This window comes from Rattus norvegicus, chromosome 6 (genome assembly GCF_021556685.1).
Source record: "Rattus norvegicus strain SHRSP/BbbUtx chromosome 6, alternate assembly SHRSP_T2T, whole genome shotgun sequence".
In the NCBI taxonomy this organism is placed as follows: Eukaryota; Metazoa; Chordata; class Mammalia; order Rodentia; family Muridae; genus Rattus; species Rattus norvegicus.
In genome coordinates this window covers 66891035-66902178 of record NC_141539.1, presented here as the reverse complement: position 1 = coordinate 66902178, position 11144 = coordinate 66891035, and positions in this window count along the sequence as shown.

Genomic DNA, 11144 nt, shown 5'->3' with positions numbered 1-11144 from the left:
TGCTATAGTAATTGGAATCAAAATCAAAAGGGAAATTGTACTGTCCATTTATTTAAACTTGAGTTCTAACGTTTCAAAACAAGATGCTTGGTGAAATAAATTCTTTTGAAGAACATAGCAGTTGGGTTTAAAGACTGTCTCTTTAGAGGATGCCTTGAAATTAGTTTGAGCTTATAATATGAAAGAAACCTCTAGTTTATTCATGAGAATTTTAATGAAAGAAGATAAATTAAGGTAACATATTTTAAAATGAAATGCTGTGACTACTAATATTTTACAACATATCATGTCCTTCAGGCAAATAAATTTAATTAAACAAACTGAGTGGATTTGTAGAAACAGCTGCAATATTCATCCATTTACAATGAGCATTTGGTTCCACAGGAAATAAATAAGAGTGACAGTGTCACCATTAGAGAACACATATTTGCTATTATGAACCAGTAAAGTTATTCAAACAAATGGCCAGTTTAGGGAAACTGCTGGTGATCCGAGCATATGGAACAGTTGTTTTAATCTTCTGGTATTTCTGTGCACTAACAAGAGTAAATTTGGTTGTTTAAGGTAAAAAAAAAATCATTCTTGCTATTTGAGAAAAAAATAATGCAAAAGACCTTCTAAATATAACTGTGAAAATCTGACTAGCCCTTTACAAAATTGTTTCTGAACGTTTTTCATTGGGCCTTCAGCAAGAATACTTTTTAAAAGATGTACACACACACACACACACACACACACACACACACACACACTCACACACACACATACACACACACAGAAAGAGAGAGAGACAGACAGAGAGAGATAAAGTAAGAAAAGTAAGTTGTAGAATTCATCTTTCATAATATTTTGCGCATTTTTTCATTTTCTTTTTTTATCTTTATTTCTCACAGAGCACAACTGTTAATAATTTTTCCTGAGTGATGTTAAGATTCAGTGTTTGCTGCAGGCCGAGAGTACCCCATTAAACATCATGAACCCCTAACCTCCAATATGAAATATGACTTTATTTAGGAAAAGAGCAACCATGATTAGTGGGGATGAAGCCACACTGGAAAAGGGTGGGCCTCATGTCCAATATGGACAGTGTTTTAATGGGAAGATGGCTATGTGAGGACAGATACACGGGTAGAAGGTCTTGTTATGATAAGGGCAGAGACTAGGGCTATGTACTTGTAATCCCCAGGATGGCCAGGCTTACGAGGGACCCACTCCAGGTTAGAAGAGACTCAGGGGACAACATATTTCTGTTATTTCAGGCCATATTACATGCGATACTTTATAATATTTTTCTCGAAATAAATACATACGGCTTCCAGGAAAAAAAAGATTCAGTGTTAAAGGTGGCTTTCAGACTGTAAGTGGAAGGTGTAACCCAAGAATATCAAAATATAGAGGTAACATCTAACTGGCACGAAACACAGAGTCACCTATTCTGCTGTATGAGAGAGTAAAGAGATGTGGTTGAATGGAGCTTTATCTGACCAAGTTAGATTCTGAAGTATTTGTCCGTATTCTGGAGTCTGTACCAATCTTCTGCTAAAATAATTATAGTCTCTATTAGTTAACAAACTTTCCACAAGGCCCCATTTATTTCTTTCACTAATAGCACCCATGGCTAACAGTGAGTTATTTTTACATGTCACTAGCTGGCAGAAATTTTCTGTAAATTTCTGTAAAATATTTTGTAGGACAGATGGTCCATAACAACTATTCAAATCCACAACAGCAGCTGTAGACAATACATGAATGATCGTGGCTACATTCCAACAAAATTTTATTAATAAAAACACACAGTGAAAGACAGATCCGGCCCATTGTACCTAGGTGTAAACCTTTGATGAAAACAATGTCAGTTTAATACAACTTTGTATTTATACAACTATAGTCATCATGCTAAGCTTTACTGCAGATTTCTTTTTTAATTTAATACTTTATGTATTTACATTTCAGATGTTATCCCCTCTCCCATACCCCCTCCCCTGCTTATGTGAGGATGCTTCCCCTCCCACCCACCCACTCCCACCTCACCACACTGGCATTCCCCTATACTGGGGAAATTGAGCCTTCATAGGACCAAGGGCTTCTCCTCCTACTGATACCAGACAATGCCATCTTCTGCTACATATGCAGCTGGAGCCATCGGTCTGTCAATTTGTATGTACTCTTTGGTTTGTGGTTTAGTCCCTTGGAGCTCTGTGGGGTCTGGTTGGTTGATGTTCTTCCTATGGGGTTGCAAACCCCTTCAGCTCCTTCAGTCCTTTCTCGAACTCCTCCATTGGGGTCCCTGTGCTCAGTCTGATGGTTAGCTGCAAGCATCTTAATTTGAATCAGTAAGGTTCTGGCAGAGCCTCTCAGGAGACATACATATCAGGTTCCTGTCAGCAAGCATTTCTTGGCATCAGCAATAGTGACCGCGTTTGGTGGCTGCATATGGGATGGATCCCCAAGTGGGACAGTTTCTGGATGGCCTTTCCTTCAGTCTCTGCTCCACTCTGTGTCCCTGTATTTCCTCCCGCATTTTGTTTCCCCTTCTAAAAAGGACAGAAAAATCCACATTTTGGTCTTCCTTCTTCTTGAGCTTCATATATAGTTTGTGAATTGTATCTTGGATATTCCGAGATTTTGGGCTAATATCCACTATTTATTTATATGCAAGGATGAATACTTTTACATAAGAATTCTTCTAGTAATTCTTATTTTTGTAGTAGAGCATGTTGGCAGAATTTTTTTCATCAAATGTTGTTATTTATAAGACTTCATGGAATTTGCACAGTAAACAGACAAAATTTTACAAGTATGTTTCCATAGCCTCTGGATAGAGACACTTAGAGAGAGTCAGCATTTATTGGCCTGTTATTTAAATATTGCATGATGATAAAAATTACTTGAGTTACAAACATGGAAGTAGGCAGATGTCCTTTGGTATATGAACAGATCACCTTACATAATACAACGGAACATTTTTCATCATGAAGAAATGATATATCCAGTCAGGAGAATGCATGGTGGGAACTTAGATCTCTATTACTAACGGAAAGAAGTGTATCTGAGAGACTGTGTAATTTTAATGGTACAATGTATGAAAGAGGCAAAATGGTGGGATAGGAAAAATTAGAGTTAGTCATATGCCAAGACAAAATAGGGAAGATAAAGTGTATTACAGAGGATTTTTAGGATAGTGAAATTATTCTGAATGATATTATATTGATAGGTTCATTTTATCATACATGTGTTAAAATTTATAGAATGTACAACACAAGAATATATATTAAAATAATTGGTAAACTTTGACGGAGAGACATATTTTCATATAAAGTCATTAACTGTGACAAATGAGAAGGAAGGTTGATTGTTCATAAGTTAGGGCAAGGCCATGGAGAACCCAATACTTTCTGATCAATTTGGGTCTTCTGTAAGGCTCTACCAGCAGCTGACTGAAATAGATGCAGATACAGCCAAGCATTGGACTGATTTCAGAACCCCTATGGAAGAGTGAGGGGAAGGATTGAAGGAACTTAAGGTAATGGCAACCTCATAGGAAGACCAACAGTGTCAACTAACCCGGACCACTGGAGATCTGTAAGACTGGGCCACCAATCAAGGAGCATACACGGGTTGCTCTGAGGTCCCTGGCACAAATATTGCGGAGGACCATCTTGTCTTGTCTGGCCTCAGTGGGAGAGAATGTGCCTAATCCTGTAGAGACCTGATGCCCCAGGGACACCCAGAGTGGGGAGGAGGAGGAGGAGTAAGAACTCTACAAGTTGGGGGGTAATATTTGGGATGTAAATAAATGAAATTATTAATTAATAAAAGGAATACATTCTGTTTTAAAGAATGGGATTTCTTGTGCTTTAATAAATGAATTGAGACATCATTAATAGCTTTAATAACTTTTGCGTTAGAATATCTCGTTTCCGTCAGTGCTTTGCTACCATTTGCAGTTATAAATAGTGATACTATAGGATACAATATATGATTCATGAAAATAGGAAAATACATATACTTTTCAAAACATTGAACTAAAGTCTTAGAAGTTTTATTTTTGAAAAATTTTGGGAAGCAATTTCTTCATGTCAGTTAAACATGTTGGCCTTTATTACAGCATCTCTCTCCAGTCTCAGTAAAGTGTGTTTAATGCTCAGGTTCAGGGTACACCCTTCATGATAAGCATAGGATTTGTTTAAAATGCAGTAACAAAAGAGCTCTGTCTGCCTACAAAAGCTGTGAGGTTCCCTTGATGAGGGATATGTACTTCTGAGAAGCCTGTGTAAACCATTTTAAAATACGTACTTTCCACATGAGCATTCCAGTCACTTTTCTTGTTCCTAAAGTGGCTAGTGTCCACACATGGTTTGCACAGAGATTTGCCCCTTCATTCTCTTTCTTCTGTGATATGCACAGGGTGGCTTTGGATTATGGGCTGGTTTGATAATCTGAAGAAACTTGTTTTCTCTCTAGGATCACGAACACACACACAAATGAAGAAAATACGTTCCATTACTTTCTGAGACTCAGACACACTTAAATTTTATTCATGCAACTAAACTTATTTAAACAATCTCTTACAGAGTGGTTTTTGGTAAGACCCTGAGGTTTAGCAAAACCATAATGAACACTATATATGCTTTTTGTATAACCCTGTCTCTAACTTAATAGCCTGTATTTACTTTTCCCAGCTATCCATGTCTAATGCAGTCTCTCTTTTAGAAAACTCTCTTAAACTAGCAAAGACATTTCACCCACTCCTTCAGAGAAGTAAAGGATATGTAAGTATGTATCTGGGATTTTGTTAACTATTTTGGCCCAGGTTTTAGTATATTATTAACTAGCCAACTAAATTTTTAAAATACAAATTGTAAGGTTCAATCAAAATTTTGACAAGAGAATTTTAAAGTTATTTACACAACTTCTTTGGATTCTCATTATTTTTTCGCATTCTATTCTGATGAACAATATACATTTGGTTTTTCGTTAACTTCTGGAAGTGTAATCTATAGATTTTCTGTTACCTACTTAAGGGAAAATTCATTTCTTTGAAATCCAACCCATGTAATACTTCAGTCATTTTTGTCTTAGACTAAAAATCTTGCCTCAGCAGCACATGAAGACATATGCCTGCAATATTTCCATTTGAAGAAGGAGGGGAGAGGGTCAGGACTTGAAAATCGCCTCAATTTTGAGACCCACATGAGGTATCTGAAACCTAGTCTCAAACAAACAAAATGAAACAAACAAGTTCTCTATTCAGAAATATTCCTTGACAATTTTGTGTCATATATGCTGAGTTTTAAATTCCCTCCACTGTCTCTTCTCCTCTCCCACTTTCTGCGCTCACTACTGTAATTGTTACCTGAACAGGTTGGATGGACCTGCAATTATTTCATTATGCTTGAGGAAGGGGTTCATGATTTTGGTGCTGGGAGACGGATGCCATTTTCTACAGGGGTGTTGTGCATGTTCCAGTAGATAATCCTCCATTTGTGCTCAAGTAAGGAATCATAATTTAAGTGTATAAAAATAAATATCAAAGTAAGACAGGGCTTGTTGAAAAGAAGGGTTTCAGTAGGGGAGATTGGGGATAAGCAAGAATGATGGGGAGTAAAGACATAGTATGAGAAAAAAGCTTGTCACAAAATTATTGTGTTTGTATATTTTGTTGGTTTACTTGAACTATTTCACAAATATAGATGATACAAAAACTATTATGTTACCTGTGGATTTGGTTTGGCTTTAGGGCTATTTAGCTGACTGTAATAAAACAAAATGTAATTCTGCTGATTCTGGATGTGAAGATACTGAAACCCAGTGAACATAAGTCATTTCTGAAAACGCAAGATTGAAATGTGACTTCTATCATCACTTTTGGATAGAACTAACATCAAAGAAACCTTAGATTTCATCTAAGCAGAATCTCTGTGTAGTTTCAAAATAAACTTCATGAATAAAAAGTCTGACTTTTCTATGATGCATTGTAAAGATATAATTTAAATATTTTGTTATAATTTGGCATAATTAAAACAACCAAAATTAAAATAAATGTTGATTATTAGGCATTTATATTGCCAGAGAAACATAACATTATAACTTGAACATAACATTATTCCTTGAAAAATCCTCTTAAAATTTCACAGTATTTACTTAGAGATAGCTGTACAGCACTTTTTAAAAAGACATTAATAGAATTGAATTATATATTGTTTGAGAGATATAGTAAAATGCCCCTTAAAACTGAATAATTATTTAATAATTATCAGTGTGCTAAATTTTCAGGACTTGAATTTCCCTAGCCATCCTTGCTGTATTATGTAATGTGTGGGTCAGGATTTTTCAAATTGTTTACATACAATGCAAGGCAGTATGCTTTTTCTAAAATTAGAGGTGAACAATCACTGTACACATTCTTCTACACATATAAAAATGTTGATATACTAACTGATATCATAGAATAGAAATTTGTAAAAGAAGATGAGCAAAAGTTAAAATACAATTTGGTCTTCCTGTTTTTCCAAATAATCAGGGAACACCACACACACATACACACACACACACACACACACACACACACACACACACACACACACATACATCATTTTTTGTTGCCAAGCTTAAGGTATATTTAAAGACAATTTAAATAAGCTGACAGAAAAATAAATGCATTACATAGTTTGCTAATTATTTTCAAAGTTTATCCTGGCCTGAGGTATGGAATTGACCCTGTTTAAGAATCATCTTAAAAATACTTTTTTCAGTATGTAGGCTTGAATCATGACACAAACCTCCTTCAGCAAACCCTCTCTTGCCAAATTATTTAGCCATATATCACTGTTTGAAGAGCCAAATCATAGAAAAATAAGATTTTCACGAGTGAGGAAGTGCATGCTTCCCATCCAGGTGTCAGCAACTCTTGTTAGTTGACTCCATATCATGTTTGTGTGTCCACTCCTCACCTCTGTTAACCATTCTGGCTATAAAATGAATTTTTCCACCAATTTCTGTAATTTCCTATGACTCAAATTTTTAATCATTAAATTTCTATATGAAAAGTGAGATATCAACTATGACATCAGTGAGGACAAATACATTGAGACTTCAAAATCAGTGTGAGACTTATCTTGATGTTCTTAATACTGTAACAAGAAAACTACATAAAAACTCTTGTTTTTGCATTTTAAAGTAATGCTCTTCTAACTTTGTTTTATGACTAATTATTTTAAGTAAAATAGATGGAATGAACACTAAATTCCCTCCAATGCAATTGGTTTTTACTCTTCTTTTGAAGGTGTGTGGATCCCCTGTAGCTCAGGCTACCCCTGAACGTTTATGTGATTGGGGTAACCCTGACCAATTTTATCTTCATTCCCCAATTCTTAATATTGACTGGTATTTCATGCCAGTAGTATCATGCTACACTAAAATATATTTATGTTTAATGTACCAAAAAAGGCTAATGATGAAATTCTCACATCCCGTAGATAAAATGTCTGTTTATGGACATACCAAGGCTACATGTGCTTATGTTTTTAACTAAATAGAATTTAACAACAAAAAAGCAGAGTTTCCACTAGCAGTAATGTATCATTTCACACTTTTGCCAATGTAAATTTTCAGTTGGAATATTTCATGACTTAATTTTTCATCCAGAATTTTTATTATGTTAGCACAATGGTAGCAGAATACTATAAAACCCACCTGTAATATTTTATACTTTAGGACAACTTTTAAATAATTAATAGTTGATCATGAGATCATATATTATAGGAACAATATCTTCCTCCAGAAATAGTTTGATTAATGAAATGATAAAGGTCATTGGGACATTTATATAAAAAATATTGACAGCACACAGGGACACAATACTAGTAGAGGGAAGATTGCATAAAGCTTTAAAGAAAAAGAACTAATGCCAAGGTTATAAGTTATTTCCTTGGGATTTGTCTTGAGAACAGAACTTAAGTGTTCACTGACTTTCACTAAGTAAATATTTATAACATAGAGCTATATAAGTTCTTGGTATTTGTTATTTATGGGAAATTCTTAGTTATTCCTTAAGACTTAGAAAATGTGTTTACAGTCTTAGGAGGTAGCTGAATCAATCAGAGCTTGTTGTGTCAAAGACAAATGCACCATGTAGAAGGCCCAATGGTGTGCCTTTGAACCCCTGGGCAGGAGGCAGAGACAGGAATGCAGTGGCGAGCTCACATAGCCTAACTAGTGAACTTCAAGGTTTTTTTCAAAAATTAACATGGAAAGAAATATAGGAGGACCTGTCCATGCTCAAGCACAAGTGAGAAACTCCCCACTAAATGCATGAACACTCCACACATAGACACATTAAGAATAGATTGTAACAGATTTTCACAGAATTTTCTACTAATAAGATATATTTGGATAAGTTCTTGTTTTTCTCTAGTTTCCGATATATGTACAAACTTTTTATTATACTCTTGCATGACTATGCCATTTATCATGTGTGTTTATATTACCAACTATAAATAAAGGACTGGCATAAGGTATAAATCAGTGCTCAATGAATCAATAAGTTAATTCATTAGTGATAGAAATGATTTGAAATGACATTAGTTGTGATATTTTGTTATAAGTTGTGTGTTCAGGAACTCTAGCTTCTCATATAGTCCCAGGTGGTCCTGCATGATTTTATGTTTTGGGGGTGTGGTCAAGAGTGATACTTGGTACAAATTAGTGTTATTAATTACAGAATACAATTTAATCTTTTCATCTAATGGTGCAAAACCAATTGTGTTTGGTAATAACTATGAATAGAGTTCTCTGGAATTATCAATAAAAGAACAATATTAACATGTGTATTTTAATAACATTCAGGATTTTACTTGTTATAATAAAGTAATAAAGTGATTTATTATTTTATAGAGTATAATTAAATTAGCTTTACTTATTTTTTATTTTGGATCATATTTTATTTGATGTCATTTTCTCTACAAAAATTTTGCTGCCCAATAAAACTAGTAACGATCTGGTAGTATTTGGAAGTCTGTTTTTACTGCAGAAATTGCAATAACCCAACAGTATATAAAAGAAGCATGTAGTCCAACTTAGATTTCGGTTATTTTGTTGATATCAGAGTGACTTCCTGAGATTCACAAGCCATTAGCTGGTAGTTAGGAGCCATTGTTGTTGGTCAGAAACTGTGCTAAGTGCTATATGTGTTTAGTTCTCACAAATTTGCGAGATATGTATGTTCCTCTCCCCAAGGAAAAACTCATGGAACTGGTGGAAAGGGCCCACTTATCAGAAATGTCATATAATTGGAAAAGGAAGGAATCAAATGTAAGTAAAACACTAAGGAGAGGTGCCATACCCTGGGTCTGGATAAGAATATATGGTACCTGGTGTTGAGTTCACATTCTGCTCATCACCATCTTTGAACTGTGAGTTGTTGATGTCAGAAAAGAGCAATTTTAGAATCAGTGTTTAAAAGCCATATGTTTCAATATTTGTTCATTGCAACCATGTCAATGATTTCATGTTATGTCTATACAAAAATGTCATCTTAATACTTATTTAAAATTAAACAGTGTTTTGCATTTCTCACCTTCTAGGCTCAGCCAAATATTCATTTCTGCTTCTTTTCCATAAAGATACACCTTAAGATTCTTGTGAGCAGGATGTTAATAAGAAATTAATTTGTGTACCTGGAGAATAACACGTTCACACAGCAGGTGTGACATCATTTTGAAAAATGTTCTGCTAAATAGCTGTAGGGAAATGAATTGACAACTGGCTTAAGTCTAGTTTCTTTCTTTTATCTTAATGTGATATTTGAGAATCATCTGTTACATTAACCTACTGGGGAAATAAATCTTTCAGTGTGTCACTTTCCTTACTGGTTACTATTGATGGTAGAAGTTTGAACAACCAAAGATTTTCAGTTTTTTGTTTTGAATTTTAAGCTGGACAAAAGTCTAAGTTCTTTGCCTTTCTAGAAGTGAGGTCTAAGCTATTGTGCTTTGTTCTCTTCCTCAGATTGATCGATTAAGACTTTAACACCCATGTGAAGCTTTACACATAGTAGGCAGAAAACACAAAAATAAGGATCATAGAAAATGTTCAATATTGTTCAAGAAGCCTCAAAATATTTTGCTACCATGTTGTTAATTTCATTGTTTATTTAATTTAAATTTCAAATAAGTTCACATTAATATTCCCCAATATCTTACTACTAAAGCAAAACTACAGCTACATGAAAAAAATAATGAGTATATCAAGAATATTTTTTTCCATTCTGACCTTTTGTCCTGTATTCTTCCAGTCTTCCTTCAGCAAATATTTATTGAACTTCCATTGTATCCAAGACATTGTGCTGTTTACTTGATATTTATCTTTGAAAAAAACTAGATATAGACAAAAGGCTTCTGCTCTCATGGGACTGACATTAACAACTTTCTCAGACTGACATTTCAGAAAGAATGAAAGTAGGATGACATCTAGGCTCCCACAGGGTAAAGAAAATGGCCAAGTATGGATCACAAGTGACTTAGAATTAGCAGTGATTAGCAGTTTTTATGAGCTCAGTAATCTACAACTTTTAAGTCAACATCAGTGTTCTGTAACAAATTCCGCATCTAAAAATTGAATCCAATCTGAACATCAACCAAAGCGAGTCTTGAAAAACATGTTTGTGATTCAATCCAGTCCTCCAAATGGTAAGACTTTTATTTGTAAAGGCTAGACTCTCTCATGTTTCCATCTGTGTTGAGAGACATGAATAACTCTCTGGCAGTAGTAAATTTCTGGGCCTTTTTGATTTTCCCTAAAAGGAGACATTTGTGCTTCTCCCTTGGGCATCTTCTAAGGATTGTAAATCAAAAGAGGTGAATGATTTTTTAGAAGATTCTTGACTAGCATTTGAAATAGCGACCTGAATTGCAGTTGGGCTCTGAGCCTTCTGTCAGCCCATCCCGCAGTCAGGAGTCTACAGACTAGATTCTAACTGCTGAACCATTTATTTCCTGATCACCAGGAGCTTTCTAAGTAGCAGGTAATTAGAATTTGTGGTGTGGATGAGGCAGGGACTGATGGCATTGTCACCAGCAGCTGCTTGCTATCATTTAAATGAGCTACCACTTAATTATCAGCATAATGTAATGAATTGAGCTCTC